Raw genomic sequence first — 19762 nt, forward strand, 5'->3', positions numbered from 1 at the left:
TGACAGGCGGGGCCCGACTGTCAGTGACCCTAGGCGGTGAACGGATGAGGGGAAGGGGGTAGCAGGCCGGCTGGGCGAGCTGGACCGGCGCGGGCGTCGTCGCGCGAATGCGCACAGAGCAGGTTGGGCCGCGGCAATAGCTTTGGGCCGGGGGAGGATGGTCGGGCCGGTTGGTCAGTTTGGCTGGCCTTGGGCCCGGGTTAGTTAGGTGTTAGGTTAGCATTTTGTTTTTAATTTGAAAGGATTAGTCAAAATAAAAACCACCCAAATTCAAACAAAAACCATCCAATAAATTAAAACAAGTTCATGCCAATAAACTCCAAAAAAAAACCCAAATATATCACACTATCATTTAGCTCCTTATGTTAGGGATTAAACCTTAAATTCTAGGAATTTAGAGGAAGGTTAGCATTAACCTTAAGTTGTCCTAGCTAACAACACTCCAACGCAAACAGTTTTTGAAATTTCATATTTTTGAAGAATATAACATTCCGTAAAATTACGGGATGTTACACACCCTATTTATAGCCGGGCAGCAGGAAAGGAATTTGGGCTGGCATCAAAGACCAGGCCAGGGCGACCGTAGGGCGCACCCACGGGCGAGATGAAAAAGGCACTCGAACGGAGCGCCATGACACAACTGCACGGGGCAGGTCTGGGCGCCCGGGGACTGCCCGAGACAGCACCCAGCCTGGCGACGAGTCAGCGGAGCCATAATGGCTCTAACCTGCCATCTTCCCCGACGTGTCCCGTCGAGAAAAAAAATAAAAAAGAGTACGCGCCCCGAGACCCTCCGACCAGGGGCTGCCACGCACGCAGAACCCTCTAGGCGAATCTCTGATTCGCTTAGAGGCTCGGGGGCTACACGCACTGGGTGTGCTCGCGCGCAACCATTGGATACAAAGTGATAGGGTCATGTCACCTCAAGGAGTAAAGACCGCTCGCTGAAGCCTCTGAGCAAGTCCCTGACTCACTCAGAGGCTCGGGGGCTACACCCAGTGGGTGCGCTAGCGCGCACCCACTGGCATAATATAAAGATCAGATGGCCCGTGGCCCGTGGTAATTTACCCGTTGCGAAAAATGGGACCCCCGCGCGCGGTTCCTTCGCAACCTCGAGGGGGTCGGGGGCTACAGATGAGGGAAAAAGTAACAGGTACCCTTAACCTTCCTGTCAAGACCCAACCATCTGGGTCGCGGTCTAGGTGGGATCGCAGGGATAACAGGCCTAGGCAGAGGCCCAACATCTGGGGCGGCCCATCACGACTGGGACGGCCCGCATCCCGCCAAAAGGGCTCCGCCTCACCCGAGCCCCGACCCCCGCGAGGGAGTTCCACCTCGCCTGACCTCAGCGAGGGAATTCCGCCTCGCCCGACCTCCACAAAGGAGTTCCGCCTCGCCCGACCCCCGAAAAGGAGGTGGGGTTGGCCTCGCCACGACGGCATACGACGACAAGTCTCTAGAAAATGGGGAGCGCCCCCCGGTCAAAAGGCAGTCAACGAACGCGACCCTGAGGGGACGGGGACGTGACCGCCCCCTGCCCCCGTACGAACCAGAGTGGGTGGCGAGTCAGCCCGCATCATTAGGATGGAGACGTGACCCGGCCACTCTAGCTGACATCATCAATAGTGGAAATAGTGACGCACGTTGCGCCGGGACGCGACGGGCGCCACGCCCTGCAGTTGATGATGTGTGCAGTACCACGAATCCTGTGTTCCCGTACTACCACAATCAGCATAGTGCCGGTATGGGCGACGGACACCCCACTGTCCTAATCAAGACCGGTCAGCAGGACCCGACGAAAACCATAAATGTTAGGTAGATGGTAGGCGGGGGTCGGGGGTTGCCCGACCCCTGTGTTTTTCTCTCTCTCAGTGTAAGCGTACCTCCCATGGACTATAAAGGGGAGGATCCGTACCCCGTGGGGGGGATCCGATTCACGCTCACTCGATCCAACTCATCTGCATTCACTTGATCACGACCCAACACGACACAACTCACACGCACGCACACATTCACTCGCAACCCAGAGACTTGGGACCCTCGCTCCCTCTCTCACCCGTTTGTAACCCCTACTGCAAACTTGAGTGCAAGAGCACGAGAGCTCGAACTGGACGTAGGGACATTCAGCCCGAACCAGTATAAAATCTTGTGTCTTATCCTTGCATTACCATCCAATCCTGTGACACGCATACAAGTTTACTAGTCGATGATTTTAGAACACCAACAATTATCAAACTTAATATAACACCTCATCGACCATGCTGTTTTCATTGTTCATATCTATATTATAGTAAGACTCTAAAATTCAGTCAAATCTGTTTTCTATGATACCCACGACATCATGTGTTCTCATTTGATACTCAGTACACCCAAAGGTCGTTACTTCTCCAATGACCATATGTGGCATCCCCCATCAAATAAACCCTGCATTGAAAGGAATTGTTGCAATATCTTTTCTCAAACATGGTAATTGTATAGTCATGTTGCAAGCAGTATGGAGAAAGCCTTTTGATCTAACTATTTTAAGGGATACTTCAATTTTGGATAAAAAGGTTTCTACAAAAACTGCAAAAAATATTGAGTAAATACAATATGTATAACTAAAGAACATATCTAAGATTTAACTGAATGTAAAGTTTGCATAATCCCACCATCATGAGCAGACAATCCACCCTTCTAAAAAGGGAGAAATAAGGAACAGGTAGTACCATCACATCAGTGTTCAGAAATCAAGTTAAAATCGTAAAATCCTCATCCAGAAACCTACCTGCCTGTTGCTGCGAGTGATCGGTGATGCCAGATGTAACACTATAAAAAAACAAAGAAAAAGAAAAAAAACAAGGGAAAGAAAATAAGGCCTCAAGGGAGATAAGGCCCAACAGGCAGCCCCCTTCATCTCACGGCTCCTCCCCCCACACCACCTCCTCCCCAAACCGAGACCGTCTCCTTCCCCTTCTCGTTCTCTATCTCCTCCTCTTCCTCCTCCTCCGCCTCCTCCTCCTATGGCTGCTCCAACCTAAAATCCTCCCAACTCGACGCCTAATCCTTGAGGGAAAGTAGCAAAACAGAACAAGGAGAGCGAGCACGGAGAGGTGTATCTTCGAGGTGGATTGGCCCTTTTCCCTCTCTTACCGTTGCCCTAGGGTTTGGGGAAAACCAAGTTGAATTCAATTTTCCCCTTCCCTATGCTGATTGGATGTTCATGTGTGAGTTTGTGCTGGAGATTTAGTGGATTGGTGGGGAGAAAAGAACTTTTTGGTGCTTTGCTAGAATTTCAGATTCGTCACTTTACTGTAGCAGCATTGAGAGTGAATTTCGGAGCACTTAGAGGCCGAACTGGTTTTTGGAATGAACTAAAAAGTTGCAGGGAACATTCAGATCTAGTAGCTCATCAAATTTCATGATTTTAACCTAAAGAATTTGAGAGATATGAATTTTATGAGCTAGCTGTTATTTTCTGACAAAAATCTGAACAGGGCTGGATCAATGAGGTTTTTGAAAACCTTAAAGGAATAGTTAGACTTTAAACCTTTAGAAACTTGTAGTGACTTTCATAAGATTTCTACATTGGTAAAGAGCATAATTTTTGGATAAGTGGAACTCCATTTATGGATTTAACATTCAGGTGTACTGTTTTGTTGAAAGAGTTTTTCATTTAAGATTTAATCCTACTTTAGGCCATCTTTTTGACCTCTAATGCAAATATGGATAATACGAAAGTTGTAGTGTATGGAATTCTCTATCCTCTAGTGAAATTTTAGAAATTTTCGATAGATAGATTTGGAGTTTTGGAAATCTGAAGCTTGTTGTCCTGATTTTCTGGGCAGATTTGGATGTCTGTTTTCATCTGCAGTTTAGACCATTTTAGAGGCATGACAAAAATAAAGTTTTTACACGAAACATTTAGTTCTTGGTCCGTAGATTCCATAATTGTATTCCTTTGCTGTCATAGCCTTTATGGATTAAATGATATAAAAAGTGAAGCAGCAGTGCTGCAGTTGCCTTCTGGCCTTTTCGCTATTTGGGTGGGATTGTGGTTTGGGAGGGGGTGCAGGAGCACTTTACTTATTGAAGTGCTTGTTGGTATGAGTTGTTATCTAATCTTGCTTTGTCAAACAGGTGGTAGTGCCTCGGATCGCGCCTAAAGTGGTCATCCCTTCATTGGAGGTAAGTGAATGTAGCAGTTGCGTTGCTACAACTTTAACATTCTATTTTTACTGCCTCCACTTATAAAATACAGCACTAAGTGATAATATAACAAATTTGGACATGACTCATAATGATTGGGTGAAGTATGAAATATTGTTGCTAATATAAATCTAGAGGTAACGTGGCCTTTTACTTCAATATGGGTGGATAGATAAATAAGGTGGTCTATATGTGACGGAATTTGAATTTATGGCTGGGGATGAAAGTATATTTACATATAGCATATACTTAGTAATTTATCCTATGACATATTTTTCTGTGAGTAAAATCTAAGAAATCCTTGGTGGTTTACTAGTGAGTGGACTTGTTTTAGTAGAGGTATGTTAACCTTGGTGTATGAAAACCTCTGTGGAATTTACGCTACTTTATGTCTCCTAGTGCTATCATGTGTGGATAAATTGAAGTTTGGATTACGAGCAAGGTTCGAAGTAGTTTCTTACTATTATTTGGTATATGTGTTCAAATATATGAAATAAATCTTGGGTTGACTGGCTCTCCTTAGAAATATTTGTTATATGATAGATATGCTTGGGGCTTGAATTATGAAATTTGTATGTTTAAATTGATAATGGCTACATGCTACTTATTTCTGTTAAGACTAAGGAGATCTATAGATATGATAGTACGAATAATTGTTTGGTTGATGTTTTCAACATATGATTATTCAGTCATGGTTGATTGATGTTTGCAACATATGATTATTCAGTCATGGTTCGTTAATGTTCGGAACATATGATTATTCAGTTATGGTTGGTGTTGTTTATGTTGAGAGAGTATTGTTTGCATTTCAGGCATTAACTATCGTGGATTATTCTCTTCTTTCATCATGGAGTGCAGAGTATTTGAATTTGGAGTATATGTTATCTGGCTTTGGCTTTGGAGATCTTGTTGCATTGCATTTCATTGCACTACATTACATGGTATTTGGAGTTATGTCGCGAACCTATGGTTGCGACCGTACCGGTATAACATCGTTTATTGGGCATAATGATGCATCTTCATACCATGTTGGGTATGAAGGCAGGAGTTCATATGCATCCATATGCATACATCATTGATTTGGCATAGAGACGCAGCTTCATACCTTATTGGGTATGAAGGTAGGAGTTCATATGCATACATCATTGGTTTGGCATAGAGATGCAACTTCATACCTTGATGTGTATGAAGGCAGGAGTTCATTTGCATTGATATGCATATTTTCTAGGCTTAATGTTGGATGTGATGGAGGTATGTTGGTATAAATGTATACTGTGCCCTTATAGTGACACGCACTGCAACGTGGCTTATGAGAGTTGGATATACCATATGTGTGCCTTTTACATTCACTTGCTTTATTGTATGAAAATTTTGATATTGGTTGATATGGTTGCAATGGAAATAATTTGATAGTGACGCTTCTTGATGGTGTTGGGCATTTTGTATGATTTACGAGATTATGGAGATATTGTACGTGTTATTTCCTTGCATTTCTTTGCACCCTAATCGGATAACAAATATTGTTCCATTTTTTATTAATATATGATCAGCATATTGCTACCTTTTGTTTCTAGTGGCTATGGGGGCCTACATACTATGGTGGTGTTAAGGGTTGTTTATTATCATCCTGTTTGGATCTTACATTATTCACTATTAGTAGCTCGGTATCAAAATAATATTATTTTATCCTTGCTATGCTCTTGGTACATCTGGCGAATGGTGGAGCTATCTTTTGATACTTGCTACTTTGTCAAATCATTAATTAATCTATTGCAGTTTAAATGGCTTGTTAAAGTATTTCACTTGCTGAGATTATTCAATCTCACCCTTGTTTATCCCTCCCCTAGTTATCCTTTAAAACTAGCACGAAGGGAAGTGGGTTAGTTGCACGCCATACACTTCCACATGACCTCATAATGGTTTGGTGCATAATTCTGAGTTTGTTAGATCTTATAATAACTTAAATCATATTTGTACATAATGTAGCGTTGTCTTGATGGAGCATCACAGTTTTTATATACATCTATCTATTGTTGCTTCCACGTCGTGCTTGTTTATAGATTTTTGCTGCTAAAATTTTAATTTCTAGCATTTGGTAGTGTAGAGTATAGCATCTCAGGATTGCATGATCCCCGGGGTGTTACACCAGACTTCCTTTCTGGAAGAAGTTCCTGCACAGGAACTTCGTCTAGAAACTCTTCACGGAGAACATTCATGCCACTCATCAATTAATACTTTCAGGCCGATTGATTATTAGAACAACTTCCAGCATAATTATATTAGTGTTAAATTTGAATAAAAAATTTCAAATATAAGTATGTAGGTGAATGACCCCACAAAAAATATTACCTTTATTCAGAATAACAAATATAACTAGTTTGAGTGATGTAAACATTCATGTCACTCATCAATTAATTTTTGAAGAAAAAATTAAAATGCCGCAAAGGACTTGTGTGTCGGGTATCAATATTAGGGATACCCGAAGACCAGGGATTAGCGGTTAAGTAACCCATTAGGAGGAAGGGTAATTACTCCAAGCCGGGCAATCTGACCCCGCGTAGGGGCTCCGCCTCGCCCGACCGAAGGGAGGAGGCTCCGCCTTGCCCGACCATTGACCGGATAGGGGGAGTGTGCCTGACTGGAGGATAGGTCCACCACGACCCACGCCGCACGGAGACTGACAGGTGGCGTGGGTCGACAGATGACAAGACATGCTCTGACATGGTGAACAGTGGAGCGCACCCCGTCGTGGCCTATGATGACGTAGACCGTAGGGTAGGGGCGTGCCATGCCACAGCAAGGACAATCCCACGTTCTTCGCTCCATAGACCACGCGACGAGACGGACCTGTCCACGGAGGAAGAGGGTGGCGACGATAGGCCCAGAGGAGCCCATGGTGACTGGAGCAGCGGAAGGCTCTCTCTCTCTCACACACTCACTCTACTGTACTCGGTCCCCTCCCTTGGCATATAAAGGGAGGAGATGGCCCTCGTGCGGGGGAGAGGACTCTTTTCCATCCACGACACACCCTTCTGGTAGAGACACCATGGGGCTTTCCCGACCAGACGATAGATTAGCTTACACTCACACGCACACCAGAGACCTGGGGCACTCATCCCTCTCTCGACCATTTGTACCCTCCTACTGCAAATTGATGCATGATACACGAGTTGTCAGGAAGTGGATGTAGGGTATTACGCCTCTAAGCGGCCCCGAAGCAGTATAATTCTTGTGTCTTCTTGCATAACATCTGCCCCTAAACGTGCAATCCACAAGAATCACTAGCCGGCGGTAAAAAAACACTGACATTGGGGCTAGGTGTTTTACGAGTAGGACTATTCACACACCAATACCCTCAACATTAATTTAGAGCATCTCCAAAAGTTTACTAAATTTTAGTTGGCCTCCTAAAAATATATGCCAAGTAAAAAAACAGCCCCTCTCCAATAGTTTGCTAGTCTAGACTCGGCAAAAGGAAAAACACATTCGCATCTGGTACCCTGTACTGTTCAGAAAACAACTAAGCCCATATCTGAAAACTTCCCTCTCTGGCCATCTTACATCAGGAACCCTGGGAGAGAAATGAAATTGCATTTATATCCTTCTTCTTTCTTGGACAAGCAGAGCATAGACGGAGGGGCACCGACAGTTTCAACATGGCCTCGGCCTCTGGCCCCGCCACAGCGGCGCCCACGGCCTAGTGCACGGCCTCCCACTGTAGCAGTGCGCGCAGGCAAACGCCCATCGTGGATCTGCCACGGGAGGCGTGGCGTGATGCTAGGGAGCACGGCGAGGCTTTGTTCTTGTATGGGATCGACGGGAGCAGGTACGGCGGCACATCGGCGGCGGACAGCAGCGGGAAAATGCTGGCGGATAGGACTCCCGTGCCCGTGCGGGAAGAAGGCAGCGCCGTAGGACTACAATGCGCAATGACGGGCAGCGCGCAAATATACGCGTCGACGACCCCCATTTGCCAAGTTGCCAAAATTTGCCAAGTGATATGCCAAACTGTTGGAGGCATATTTTCGTCGTTCTTCCAAAAAAAACAAGGATGGCAAACTCATTCGGCAAACTCTTGGAGATGCTCTTAGATAATCGTTTGAAAACCTCAATTTAAATAATGACCTATTTTTAAAATACAACAATTTACTAAAGCTTTCCAAATTTTAGTAATAAAGGCACTAATATATGGGTGATAGATTTAACTCTCACAACTCATCATATAGTTAAGTGACTATTTTTACTCTATTGCTTAATCACTATTCATCTGTGCCGGTGAAATTGGAGCCTAGCACAGATAAGTCATTGATGGATAACTTTTGATAGAGACTATTTTTGTTTGGAAATTTATAGCTATCCATAGAGACTCGTATATGGAAATTGTTAGGTTCGACAAGACCTATGATTTTTTAATTGAAAAGATTTTGATTTGATGTGGCTTTGAAATTTAAATATTTGCTCAAAATTTAAGACAATAGAAGTCAAAATGAATAAAACTCCATATTTGATCAAAGTGATATATAGGTAGGACGGTAAGAATGGATCATGTGAGGAGAGAGGTTGTAGGTTCAAATCCTACAAGTAAATTTTTATTTTGCTAGTTTTGCTATTTTTTGTCAAACAATGGTTCCCACACGCAACCGTGTCTATATTGATACCCTCCATGCTAACTAGCAACAACTATCAGTAAAGATCCCCTTACACATGCTAGCTGAGCGGTAGGCATAGATACATATGAGTGCAGTTTGGATAAAAGGCACTATAAGTGTTGGTTGCATTGACCATGGTTTGTACTAACTAGTCTTTATTATTAATAAAAAAAATTTCATATGGGTTCACCCTTGCGATATTAGCTAGAAAGCCAGAAGTAAAATATGAACATTTCCTTGTAACATTACAGATGTATCATTATTTTGTGTTACTATATAAGTAATATGTCTACCTTTCAGTTATGTGTTACAATATAGTACCGTCTTTGTAACATATTGGTCTATGTGTTATAAGAGTGTGTTACAATATCTATGTTCTGTAGTAGTGATGTCACATTGTGCTCCAACACTAGCAGTTCACAACTCGCTACAGGTAATACTGGGAGTATGATGCAAAGATGATGATGACACAACACGACAATACACGGATCAGCAAAATTTCTTTCGATGCCGCCGCAAGCAGCTGCTTGTAGAAGTGGCGCAGGGCAAGGCTGTATCCAAAAAACCTGGCTATACCAGCCACGGTAAGCCGGCAGACGCCAAACACAGCCACACAATACAGACCAATCCAATCAGGTGGTGCTTGGCGAGTGTGTAGCCCAGCAATCTAACGGCGTGGAAGGTGTTGGAGTAGAGCAGGATCATCCCCATTATATTGGAGCACGGTGTAGTAGGCCGGTGTACTTCTCGTCCCGGGCCTGGGAAGTCTCTCCTACGACGTCCGTGGTTGGGCAGGATGCACCAGCGTCGTAGCCGTGGTCGCTGGTGGGCGGCAGGGAAAGGATGCTCAAGCAGCGGACGGCATTAGGTCGTCCTCCAGCACAAGGATGCACAATGAACGGGCAAAGGTCGAATGGCGGGGGGGGGGGGGGGGGGGGGGGCGGAGGAGAAGGTTTGGTGCCGAGCATGGAAGAACGCAATGATGGTCACCGCCAGCAAATCCATCGCCTGCAGCCACAATGGCGGATAGGGGCGCACGACAGATGCAGAACCGACGGTGGCAGCCAGCAATTCGATTTAAGTCGGGGGTTTTGAAAATAGATCAGTTTTAGGGTTCACTATTTTGAAGGGGTTTTTTAGGGACGGGTAAAAATATATTTTTAGGGGCACGTGTGATACTCGTCCTTAATTTTGGCAAGTAAGCATGTTGTTTTTAGGGACGGGTAACGCGCCCGCCCCTGAAAACTAATTTCTAGGGACCCTTGGAAATCGATTTGTAGGTGCGGGGAAGGGGGGGTGACCCGCCCCTATAATGTCCTTCCCGCTAAAAAATTGTACCATTTCACACCAAATTTTCAAAATTGGTTATCAATTAACCCATTCAGATCCAACACTCATTACTACAACAAATGATTTACCGCGACCTTTCTAAAACACCTCCGAGGCGGGCATGAAAAAAAAACCACCTCGGTTAATGGTATTAATTAACCGAGGCGAACATTTCCTATTAACCAAGGGTATAACCACCTTGATTAATACTACTATTTTCAAAGGCGGACGTATTATAAAGGTCCGTCTTGGTTAATGGACCGAGCCCAATAGAAGTCCAAATGAGCCGAATTGCTGAGAGAAGTGTATAAACAAAAGAAAACCCTAACCCACCCACCCCATTCATTCTCTCCCTGTACTCTCTCTCTCTCTCCACCTCTTGTTATCCCTCTTCCTCCCGGCGCTCGGGGCCCCCGGCGGCGCGCGGCGGTGCCACCCGGCGTGGAGTAGGGGCGCGCGGTCCCCGGCCCCCGGCGGCGCCACCCGGCGTGGAGGAGGAGCGCACGGCCCCCGGCCCCACCCGGCGTAGAGGAGGAGCACGCGGCCCCCGGCGGCGGCGCCACCTGGCGTGGAGGATGGGCGTGCGGCCCCCGGCGGCGGCGGCCCCCGGCGGCGGCGGCACCCGGCGTGGAGGAGGACGGCGGCCCCCGGTGGCGGCACAGCACTACGTGGAGGATGGTGGCCCCCGGCGATGGCATGGAGGGCGGTGGATCCGGTGGCGGCGCGGCCGTGGAGCTTGGATCCGGCGGGCAGCGGCGGCGGGAAGCGGCGGCAGTGGCGGATGGGCTCGGCGGGCCCGTGATGGGCTCATCGGGCTTTTTCTTTTTTTGTTTTTTAATTAACTGAGGCGGGCAGCTTGTCCGCCTCGGTAAATCATTGATTTACCAAGACCTTGAGGGCAAGGCGGACGGGCTTGCCCGCCTCGGAAAACTGTTTTTGACCGCCTCGCAAAAAAATTCTGTAGTAGTGACTCAAATAACATGTACGCAACAAATTATATGACTACTTTTCTACATCAATATGTTAGGTCTTAACTTCGTACATTGATCAATACTTAAGTTAGTACAGGCTGTTCAAATCCAGAAAAGGGTAGGGTACACCATGCATATTATAAATTTTATAGTACTCCAGTCCACTTCTATAGATATGGAAGATAGTTAAGATCACCAATTGTCCAGCCTAGAACTTCATCAAAATAAGCTAAAGCACGGACGAGTGCACTCTCCTCCGCTTCCTAATGATATACTCACATTCACAACTATAAATATCAAACAAAAGAGTGTTAAACTGATTTGCCGTATAGAATGTGAGTTTTGCTTGGAACTTCAAACCTCTAGTGAAGAATGGCTCTCCACCCATATAGGTTAAATCCAACTTTTCCAACACTAGAACCAGAATAGCTCGAAAGCTTACTGTTGTAATGGTAGTAGTACCATAGATGAGATCCTAAAAGGTGATAATAACATTGTAAAAGTTGAAAGATGTAACATAACTTAAGCTATCAATGATAAAATGAATATCTCATACTCTATTTTGTTGATTAAGCTCACAAAGTCTCTCAGTAGTCAGAATAACATTATTTTCTCCCTCTCGAGCTGCTTAATCCAAAAATATGAAATGTTGGGCACAATGTACCCATGATCATGAAGCTGCTGTAGGCAGGCCTCCATGGCTAGCCTCTTATAAGTTACCGGTAATGGTGCTACTCCATCCATTGCGGCAATTGAAACCATTGGGTGGCCTCTCCTGGTTCCATTGAGTTGAAGTCTATATGTCGAACAAGTACGTGAAAAGAAATATGTACCTTTTTGAAATCAGTTTCAAGAACAACCTCGATTTGCACCACAAGAGTAATACCACCCAAACCTTCGACAACATCTTTGAGCAGTCTAATAAGGTTGATATACTGCATTGTATGTGAGTAAATTTAGAAATTATTCATGTGTAGTAAAAAATGTATGAAAAGAAGGAATGAATACTATAACATTGGGAATTGATCTGCGCGTTCGATCGCCCAACAGCAAGGTAATGGCTTCATAGAAGAGTAGTCTTGGACGTTGAGGCAAGGCGTAACATGTGTCCACGGCCACCACCACGATGGCCTCCACGGCCACCACCACGAAGGCCGCCACCACCACGGAACATCTACCTTTCAAAGATAATTATGAAATAAAAGATCATAATTTTATGTCTAATTCACAAACTAATTTACTGGCTGATTCACTAACTAATTCTAATGAAACAAAAAAAATAAAAACACAAACCTGAGGGAGGAAGGGGAGAAAGGGCCATGCAGGGAGGACGCGGAGACAAAACGCAAACCTGATGGAGGAAGGGGAGGAAGGGCTACGCGGGGAGGAGGCCGGCGGGGGGAGGACAGCCGGCACGGGGAGGAGGCTGCGGCTGGGAGGATGGCCAACGTGGAGAGGAGGCCAGCGCAGGGAGGAGGCCGCGGCTGAGAGGATGGCCAGCGTGGGGAGGAGTCCGGCGCAGGGTGGGCGGCGGCCGTGAGGACACTACGAGAAACTATTTAGTCTGTGACTGAAAGAATTCATCACATATCGCTGAAAAACCATCATAAAGCAGTGTCTAATATGATTTTAGATAACGTCATGTATCCCCTCATTTTTTTCTAGCCCTTTACAGTTTACATTGACTATAACAGTTCACTATGTGAGAAAAGCCCTAAGGTGCCCGACATCATGCCCGTCACTTTTATCATGTCACTGATAACTACTCAAAAGTGACGGACTCAAGCCCATCACCTATGCCATCACAAAGGTGACGGGCATCAATATTAGCCTGTCACCTATGGTAGTCTTAGCCCGTCACCTATGTCAATACATAGGTGATGGGCATCATTCTTTTGCGTGTTAAAATAAATATTTTCAGTGTGAATAAAAATTTTAAAAAATATTTTCTTTTTCCCAACGCGCTCGTGTCTCAAGTCGCAAGTCGTGCGATTTTTTGCGTGAATATGCGCGCGTCGTCGCGTGTGCCGTTACCAGGATTTGAACCCGCGAATGTCATAACAAAGGTGACGGGCAATATTTTGGGGAGGCCCCCAAGGGTCGAAGGTGACGTGCATCGTCTTAGCGTGTCACCCATATCACAAAGGTGATGCGACAACAATGCGTCACCTTTGTGCTCGTCACCTTTGGGTGTTTCATACATAGTGATTAGAAGCCTATTTGTAAAAATTACAGAATGCTCCTTGATTAATACAATTACTCATAAAAGTGCACAGAACAATTACATTTATAGTTTCAAAAAATAATAATTACGTTTACATCTTCCACAAATGTTAGGCATAGAACAACACTCTTGTAGCACAATGTAGGCTAGCAGCAATTTTTTCATCTACTCCAACTCTCCAAGTGATCTGATAGATAAAGTAAAACTGATTAGTGCATGGAAACCATATATGCATCACTAAATATTAAGGTGGTAGATTTTCATATTAGATAGAAGCATGCAATGGCTTATAAATATTTTGCAGCTACCTGTTTTGTCATAGCATATAGTTTTCACACAAATAACACTTTATAGGAGATCTATTCAAGGCATCCATAATATGCTATTACGTATCACTATTCCACTAGTGTACAATGCACATGCCAATATATACTGAACCACATGCATCATTCAAGGATTTTTCTGCTCAGTGTCAGCTATGATTTATATACTAAAGGACAACGCACATGCTAATGATTTTTCTGCAACTCGAGATACTTTAACCGCTTTAGCCCCATTTGCCACCTTGATATCATAGTACCTGATAAAAAATTTGGCGGCTTAGTGCATACTCAGACAATATAGAAAAGCATGCTTCTGTCAACAAGCTGCCATAAAACTAATAAACTATAGGTACTGTCAACAAAAAGCATATGGTATTTAATCAACAAAAGGACAGAGCAAAGAGCACGAGCTAACTAGCTAGCAACAAATTAAGCTCAACATTCAACAAGTCATGTACACGAGCCCAGGTCCATTTTGGATAGCAAGCTAATTAACTACACAAATGATTGATCAAAGTATGCAAGCAAAGGTTTATGAGAGTTGGGGCGTCCATCTGCTCGGGTGTCTTCCCCATCTCCGGTGGCGGAGGTATGAGACTTGCGTGGCCTCTTTTTTGCGAAAAGGTTGGCCTCTACGGCATCCCCTTGGGATTTCGTGGCCGCGCTGTTAGCAGTGCTGGTGACGGTGACTTTGTCTTCCATTCGCCGATCGTTTGGCTGGCGGCGGTGGATCTTTTTTCCTCTCTTATCCTTTTCAAGATGGCAGCCGAAAGTCGTTCATCGTCAATGATGTGCTTCGGTGGTGGCGCCGGGTACTGGTTCTTGCAGCAACAACATGAGTTGACGCCTTTTGGGAAGATTGGAGGTGGATTTTGGCTCGCTGTGCTTCTTCTTCTCCGGCGTACGGGAGACCAGTGGAGGGGAGTTCCGGTGGCGACGGGAAGCTTCTGGTGGTGTTTGGGGGTTGTGTTGTGTAATTTCCAAATTTTCCAGGGTGCTTTCTGTAAATTTTCAGGGATGTAATGTGCTTCTCTTTAATATAATCCCTTTTCGCAAAAAAAAAGTATGCAAGCAAAGATTAAACAATTGTTGTTCATCTATTCAAAGCAAGTAACAAGCAGCCAACATCAATCTAAACCGAGAAGAAATGTGCCGAGCTGCTCACCTGCGAATGATGTTCATGGCCACCTGCTGCTGCCGCGGCCTGCTCTGCTGCTGGGCAGAGCAGCTTCCTCTCCAGGCCGCGTGCCTTCGCTGGCACAGGCCTGCTGGTCAGCTTGCCCCGTCGCAGCCCAGCTGACCGAGCTCCAGCTGGGCGTTTTTTTTATTTTTATATTTTCCAAAATCAATTTTTACAGAAATATATTTTCGGTTTCATAATTTACAGATTTATACCCCTACCGCCCGGCTGCGGGGCGGCCGGCCCCCTGCCGCCCTCCTGTCTGGCGGTAGGGACCTTAATATAAATAAATTTTATTTTTAATCACATTTTGGCCTCTGGGGGGAGGCTGCCGCCCGGCAACTGGGCAGCAGGTACCCGCCGCCCGGTGGCGGGGCGTAGGTAGAGATGGCAACGGGTACATACCCGTGGGGTATTGGCCACCCATACCCGTACCCGCTAGAATTAAGTTTTACCCGTCGGGTTACCCGTACCCGTACACGGGTAGGAAAATGTTTCCATACCCGTACCCGGCGGGTAATTTATACCCGACGGGTAACCCATACCCGAAAAGCATACCCGAGAATTACATATAAATATCACATATTCATATGAAAAATAATTCATTTCAAACTAAAATTGGAGTGAGTGTGGAGTAGGATTTGAAGGAGAGTTCAACAATATATATACTAGGAGGGATTAATTGAATTTGGGCTAAATTCATGGGCCATATGGGCTAAAATGAATTAGACACTTAAGATGGCTTATTTTTTTGTGCGGGTATTTCTTACCCCCGGGTAGGCGGGTATGGGTAGTATACATCCGCACCCGTACCCGCCATACCCGACGGGTACAAGATTTTGCCCAATAATATACCCACGGGTAGAAAACTCATTCCATACCCGTCTTCTTATCGGGTAAAACCCGTCGGGTACTCGGGTTTCGGGTACCCATTGCCATCTTGAGCGGTAGGCCAGGCAGCCGCCCGGCAGGGGGGCGGCAGCCCAACCTTGACCGTTAGTGCGGCAGTGCGGCATTAGATGTGGTTTTAAATATTTTGGATAGAAATAAATAATTTAAATCATTTGAACAGTTACAGGATCGCACCACCACTTCCTGATATGGGTCCTTCTTCGTATCCACCACCAACAGGTGCGTATGATGAATATGTACCCAAATATATGACTTATAAGACGATGATTAAGATATCTTAATTGCTACTGCATAGGGGCCACACAAGATACCTTTGAGGCGAGCTTCGAAGACTGGAGTCGGTTATTTTCTACACCTAACCAGCAGGCCGATCCTACCTTCCAGACACCTGTGGCCACCGGACGTCCAGGTAGAGACGTAGGGCCTCCAGACCGACACACCTACTGTAAGGATCACCGGGGTGTCCGACCCTAGAGAGGGAGGGGGTGAATAGGGTCGCTAATCGCTTCTTAACCTAGGGCTCAATCTACTTGCATAAGATAAACCTAACACGTCCTATACATGCTAGTTATGACTAAGGTTTATCTTTGCTACTCTCTACTTACCCCAAAATACTTGCAACCTATAGCCAATCCTAAACAAACTAACTAGGAAAGTAAAGGCATGCAAGATAGAGTAAATGCGGAAACGTAATATGGTAAGTAAAGAGGTAAGTGTAAGAGGGATGCAAACTCCCGAGTAGACATGATCATGTAATGTGGTTAGGCCCAAACACCTACGTCCATGGGACACTGAGGCTCTTCTGATCACCGTCTTGCACTACGCCACCAAGGCGATGCCGGCAAGCAAAGGCAAGTGCCCAGAAGACACCGAGTCTCGTGCACCGCCACCGTCTCTCTCGGTCACCCGGCCGAAATCCACTACGGAGCTTCTCCACCAAGGAGGGGGTCTCCTCTTCTCCCGCACAAAGTGTCGTTGCCACTCCACACCAAGTCGGAGGGTCACACGACGGATCACAAGGATTGCTTGCCTGCAGCAAGACTTCTCTCAAGAGAGCTCTCGCAAGAACTAATCCCTATTACAAGCACTAAGCACTCTCACAAGTGTGCTTAAGCCTATATGATGTACAATGAAGCTCTATGGAGGTTGGAGATGTTCTTCAAGTGTAGTATCGCTTCAGCAACTCCAGCAACCTCAAATGAGCCGTGGGGTGGCATATATATAGCCCACACACCCCAAACTAGCCGTTGGAAAAAGGCTGACAAAAAGCGCTGTCACCGGTTAAACCGATGCTCCCGTTTTTGTCATCACCGATTTAACCGGTGAGTGCATTTTCCAACTAGCCGTTATACTTCAACGGCTACCTCAATCGACCGACGTAATCAACCGATGCAGCGTCGGTTTAACCGGTGAGTGTAGTTGCTGAAAAACTAACTCTTTGGACAACTGCACCGACGTTCACCAATATCTAGCGTCGGTTTAACCGGTGTATAGATTTTGCCTCTGCTGCTGAGTTCATTGCACCGACGTATTCAACTTTCCTGGCGTCGGTTCAACCGGTGTTACCAAAATTTCCAGACGTGCTCCAAGTCAATGCACCGACGTATATAATTTTCTTAGCGTCGGTTCAACCGGTGTACTCTGCTGATTTGGCCTTCTCTGAGTCCGTTGCACCGGTGAGTACAATTTCCCTATCGTCGGTTTAACCGGTGATAGTAAATTGTCTCTGTCTTGATTTCTTTGACTTGGTTTTCTTCACGGTCTCTTCAATTCTTGTCCTTTGGAACCCCCGTAGGGGCGGCCCTTCGGGCCTAGCTACGCCTATCTTCTCTTTGTCATCACTTGAACCTAAAAGCCTGGGAATGTTCATCTTAACAATCATATTAGTCTAAGTGTTGTGTGTGTCATCAATCGCCAAAACATTATATTGAAATATGGCATGAGAGGCCATTTTTGCTACACCTACCCTACAGACCATGTCCACGCACAGCGTAAAAGAGGTCGACATGGCCGGGGTGGTTAGGAGGTGCTTCTAGTTGTTTCTGTATTTTTGTTACGGACATGTCGTCATGTTATACTTATTTCGTTCTCATGCATCACCTATTTCGTTCTCAGTTGCGTATTTGTATGAATTGTTAAGTTATACTTTTCATATTCATCTAATTTACTAATGGTTTTAATTTCTATTCAAAATATTTAAAACCACATCTAATGCCGCACTGACGGTTAAGGTTTAACCTGCGGGAGGGGCCTACCACCCACCTGCGGGGCGGAGGGTAGGCCTACCGCCCCGCCACCGGGCGGTGGGTACCTGCCACCCGGCTGCCGGGCGGCAACCTCCCCCAGGGGCCAAAATGCAATTAAAAATAAATTTTATTTACATTAAGGTCCCTACCACCCGGCAGGCGAGCGGCAGGGGCCCGGCCGCCCCGCAGCCGGGCGGTAGGGGTATAAATCTGTAAATTATGAAACCGAAAATATATTTTTGTAAAAAACGATTTAAAAAAATATTAAAAAACGCCTGCAGCTGGCCCTCTGTGCAAGCGCCACGCTCTGCTGCTGGCATCGGCGGCATGCTTGCTCCACGGGCCGTTTGGCGCGTCTTTTTCTTTTTTATATTTAAAAAAATTCAAAAATATATGTCCGCTTTGAAAAATTTCGAAAATGCCCCCGGGTCGCCCAGCCCAGGGGCGACAGGGTTTCTGTCGCCCAAGCAATGGGCGACAGGACCTCAATGTAATTTTTTTTGAATTTGCAAAGAGGTCCCTGGCCGAGGGTGGGGGCCTGTCGCCCCCCCCCCCACGGGCGACACGGGGTCTCCCACCCTATATAAGCCCTGGCCTCCATTCCCTTCTCATTTGAGCCCAAAAAATGCACCAAAAATTCAGAAAAAAGAGAGGGGTGAGGAGAGAAAAGCGGCGAAGCTCTGCCGAATTCCGCACTTGTGATCTACCGGTAACTTCCTTATGAACCTGTTGATATTGTAAAACAATTTAATTTAATTAGTGGATTAGCTGAATTAGATTTGGTGCTTTAGAACACTCGTTTAGTATTACAATTTCAGTACTATTACAGACTTGTTTTTAAATTAATTATGAATTAGAATAGAATTATGATAGTACCTTATTGATATTGCAGCATAAGGCAATGGCTGCCTCCAATTATGGAGGATTTTCATGGACCGAAGAAAAATCTAGTATAATACTTGATATCATGACCCATCTTGTTATCAGTAAAAAGTTGGATCCGTTAGCGGATGGTACGATAGAGATGGTGTTGTCCAAAATAGTAGAGTTTAAAGATTTCATATTATTTCGAGGTATTACAATGCAAGATGTAAATAGACACCTGCTAGAACGTCGGAAGATATACATGAGAGTATGTGAACTAGCGAATCATCCTAATATCATTGGATTCTTACAAAGTTCTTGTAAGATATGGATGCGGCCAGAGGTGTATGAGATGCACATTAAGGTAACTCTCATTCAGTTGTAATCCCGTCCGTCATTTGGAATCCATATGTATGAAACAGTAACATTGTTGTTTAATTATATGCTAGGATTACCCCGAGGACACGGAGTTGATTAACAAATTGATACCAAATTTCCGTAAATTGGTATGTATCTTCGGTGGACTTATGCCACAAACTAGGCGAAGGAGGTGGAGAAGATTTTCGGGTGATAGTACTTGGCCTCCACAAGAACAGATGACCGGAGGTTCGTCAAGTCATGCTGCAGCACCTCAAGCACCAAGTTGTGTTAACTTGGATGACGACATGGATGACTACATGCCCCTCAAACCATGGCCTCCAACACATGATGTTCCTTCCCCTGTACATGAACCTAGATCCAGAAAAGAGAGAAAGGGAAAGGGAAGAGGTTCGTCAAGTCATGCTGTAGCACCTCAAGCACCAACTTGTGTTAACTGGGATGACGACATTGATGACTTTATGCCTCCCAAACCATGGCCTCCAACACATGATGTTC

The 19762-nt window shown here is 45.4% G+C and overlaps 1 long non-coding RNA gene across 1 annotated transcript; it reads left to right on the top strand.

Moving 5' to 3' along the window:
• The first annotated feature begins 2923 nt into the window (after positions 1-2923).
• Positions 2924-5454, top strand: LOC120640653. The gene is made up of 2 exons (XR_005661942.1): positions 2924-3160; positions 4120-5454. It is a non-coding gene; the product is annotated as an uncharacterized LOC120640653 (long non-coding RNA).
• The last annotated feature ends 14308 nt before the right edge of the window (positions 5455-19762 follow it).

The sequence above is a fragment of the Panicum virgatum genome, chromosome 7K (assembly GCF_016808335.1).
Source record: "Panicum virgatum strain AP13 chromosome 7K, P.virgatum_v5, whole genome shotgun sequence".
Lineage (NCBI taxonomy): Eukaryota > Viridiplantae > Streptophyta > Magnoliopsida > Poales > Poaceae > Panicum > Panicum virgatum.